Source organism: Bidens hawaiensis, unplaced genomic scaffold (genome assembly GCF_021521415.1).
Source record: "Bidens hawaiensis isolate Kalapana, Puna unplaced genomic scaffold, B.hawaiensis_p1.1 tig00003781_1, whole genome shotgun sequence".
NCBI lineage: Eukaryota > Viridiplantae > Streptophyta > Magnoliopsida > Asterales > Asteraceae > Bidens > Bidens hawaiensis.
Genome location: NW_027491218.1, coordinates 1,555,273 through 1,559,427, shown reverse-complemented (window position 1 = coordinate 1,559,427; position 4,155 = coordinate 1,555,273).

Below are 4,155 nucleotides of genomic sequence, written 5' to 3'. Positions count from 1 at the left end.
AATAAATAAATTAATTAGATATTGTCGTTTTATAATTTCATAATAATAACCTTGTGAGCTGTAACAATCAGATCACACTCCGACATTTCCGCCTTAGGTTGGGGTGTGACACAACTGTATTAAGTTTGCATTATTAAAATCTAATTTTCCTAAATTTCCCTAAATGTAATAATATACATAACAACATATCCTATGAATTCATTCGATATAAATAATTTCTAAAATAAATAGATTGTTCGAATAGTTTATAAAGTTCATTTGTATAATAACTTCCCTAATGTTAAACATTTTTCTTAATTTCAAGATTTTCATTAGACACGACGTCATTTTCTGAATTTTATTCAGTTAACTTTAAATAATTTTCTATTTTAATTAATTGATAATTTCAAAATCCAAAACAAATTCCTTATTTTATCTCTAAAAAATATTTCTAATTTTTAACACCATTTTAGATATTTTTGACCAACTTTGTAAAGTAATACGGAGTAATGATTATTTAAATTATTGTCACTTTATTTAGTTTTTCTTATTCATAATCGATAAAATAAAATTCAAACCTGGTCAATAAAAAATTAGTGATTTAGTGTTAAGCATTTTTAACATTTTTTTTCAAACAACGAATTTATTTTAATTTTTGTCGTCTATGGAATTTTAACTCGAGACCTTTCAAATTCTTCCAAACCAAAGTATTTAAAGGCTTTGTCAATAGACTAACAACCCATTTGTTTATAACATTTTTTCTTGATTTCAAGATTTTCACTAAATTTTACTTAGACGTAATTTTTTGAATTTTATTTAATTAACTTTAAAAAAATTACTGCTTTTCTTAGTTAATAATTTCAAAATTCAAAGCAAGTTCCTTGTTTTACATCCATGACACATTTCTATTTTATTATCACTATTTTAGATAATTTTGACCAACTTTGAAAAGTAATAATTTTTTAAATATTGTTACTTTAGTAATTTGAAAGCGTAATCAGTTAACTACTAAACTTTTAATTATAATCGTTAAGACAATAAGTTGGTCAATAATGCATTAATGTTAAACATTTTAAACTTTTTTTCCTAATTTCTAGAACTTTGACTATCATTTTTTGAATCTTATTGAATTAAGTTAAATAACTTTCTATTTTGATTGATTGATATTTTAAAATTAATTTTAAAATCCTTATATTCATGTATCACACATTTATATCTTTCTTAACACTAATTTAGTTAATTTTGACCAAGTTTGTAAAGTAATAAATATTTAAACTCTTTTTACTATAACATAATTAATTAAATTATTATTTTTTACTCATAACCAATAACACAATATATTCAAACTTGGTCAATAGTACATTAATGTTCGATGGTTTTAGTACCACATTAATGTTATTTCAAAATTATATCAAAATTAAATATTCTATATTAATAAATAATAATAAAAAGTTATTTTTGTTAACAATAATGACTTATAATAATAGCCATTTCAAAATTATATCAAAACTAGTTTTTTTACCCGGCGCGTTGCGCCGAGAAGCTAGCCAAACCTCAACGTTGAAACACAGACGTTGGTAAAACCCGAGCGTTACGACGATGAGTCGACATGAATAGATCAACATCGGCTGCATTCATTACGATATAGACATCATTCGTAAAATTTGAGCGTTAAAACCCAAAAATTAATTCGGCAAATTAACATATAAGAAAACAAAATATTTAAGGCGATATTTATTTGGTTGGCAAACCCAATCGGTGGTAAAACACAAGCGTTGTGGTCCCGAGCATTGAGTTGGTAACTTGACACGTATTTGGTTGTTTTTTATTAAGTACATTATGGTACTGGAACTAAAAAACGAAAAAAAATATAAAAACTGAGGTGGACAAACGTCCAATTTTATTTATTTATTTTTTCATTTTTTCTAGGGGGTGGGGGTGTCGGCAAACTTGAGCATTGGTAAAACCCGAGTGAGTGTTGTCGATCATGGGCTTTAAATAAGGTCGCGAGTTTGCGCGAACTCGATTGGTTTTTTACAGGTCTGTTATGATACCGAAACTGAAAAAAAATAACTTTTGATCAGTTTCCATTACGTTTATTATGATAACTGAACTAATAAACAAAATTCATTGAACAATACGGTGCCGCCAAGTGCGGCACCAAATTTCTTGTTTATATATAGTAATAATTAAATATTCTATATTAATTAATAATAATAAAAAGTTATTTTTGTTAAATGGTTTGGACTTTGATTATGGGTGTGCGATGGATCGTTTACGTACTTCACTTCCCGATTTTGATCTTAGCGGGTTCCCTAATAAGGACACCGTCCCCCTAAAGCCCAACATGTTGTGGCGAGTGCCTCATTTAGTGGAATCGCCCAGAGTTTAGAAGTGAAGTTTGATCTATTGTGAGGCCCCGTTCCCGGTGCCTCACTTTAACGTCGGATTTACTCATAAACACAATTCTACAAATCAGAGTTTATTAAAACTTTCGCGGAATATAAAACTTTAACCGTTTATTACAAAACATTTAATTTTTTCTTTAAAACCATAACATAAATCATTATATTAAAACATCATTTCTTCCATCTTCAAATGCCAGCCGTTCGATCCATGCCATGTGCCAACCTCATGCTAGCTCTTTAATCATAATCACCTGCGTGCATACTAAAAGTCAGCTACGCTGAGTGATTTCTAGTTAATCAGGCGACATACAATACATACACATATCTACATACATACATATCTTAACTTTGTATAAATATCCAAAAGAGGAACGTCACATAATATCTATTAAAAGAACTATTACTATTACTCCTACTATTTATATTCTCCATAGAAGGACACTCTATATATATATTCTCCATGGAAGGAACATCCTATTTACTTCCATAGAAGGAACACTATGCTTTCCATTAAAGGAACACTAAGCTTTCCATCAAAGGAACACTGGTCTTTCCATTAAAGGAACACTATGCTTTACATTAAAGGAACACGGGGCTTTCCATTAAAGGAACACTATGCTTTCCATTTAAGGAACACTCTATATATTATCCGTAGAGGGAACTCTATATATAAGTTATCATTTAATATCCATATAAGGAGACAATCATCGCTATTCTTGGCAATACATGCAATATCCGAAGATCGTTCACGTATCGACAAGTAATCATCCCTGCATTACATACAATATCCATATATTTATTTATAACCTAACGGTACATGCAATATCCGAAGATCGTTCACGTACCGACAAGCAATCAGTCGTATCTAACACATATATCATACATGGCATACACTTACCATTTAAGTTAAGTGTATTAACTGTCACATCGAGTATGCACACAACCCCGAAAACATAACAAGAAAGTGGGGCTAGAAACTCACCTGAATTCTGTTACGTTAACCTAGTAGTTATTCCTTTCTTGAGCTGTGCACGACTAACTGTATAACAATTACACGTATCAATTAACTATCACTATCACTATCTATATCGCGTTTCTAGTTTATTCATAACCCACAACGAACGAACGGGGGTCCGGGGGCAGCGCCCCTGGCAGCGGGGTCTAGGGGCGGCAGCCCCTAGCAGGGTCCAAGGGGCAGAGCCCCTCGCTGAAAGCTAAATTTCCATTAACTGTCTTAACACATTTTCCATTAGAATTTTAATTTATTTTTCTAATTCGCTAACTCATTCACTCAAGCGAACTTAACGTAAGCGAACTTAGTTGTACGCGAACTTATTAGTGGCGAACTTAACAGTCAGCGATCTTAACGTTAAGCGAACTTATCATTAAGCGAATTTAGCTTTCAGCGAACTTGTATTAGGCGAAGTTCGCAGTAGGCGAACTTGTTTAGCTGCGAATTTAACCAGTAGCGAACTTGATCAGCTGCGAACTTAACCATTTTAGCGAACTTAACCAGTTAGCGAACTTAACCAGTTAGCTAACTTAACCAGTTAGCTTGCTGTAGCGAGCTGCTACTGACAGGGTTCGTTTTGTCACCCAAAACACGCATTTGGTGACCCTAATTCGCTTATCATGATTCGGCCTTAGCCCCAACCGTTCCCTAGACCGATTGCGGCCCAAACTTGACCCGAACGAATCATAAAGTTCGATTCTTTAAGCCAAAACGTTCAAACTAGGTTTAAGGGTTCATTAGGTTCGTTTTTGCATC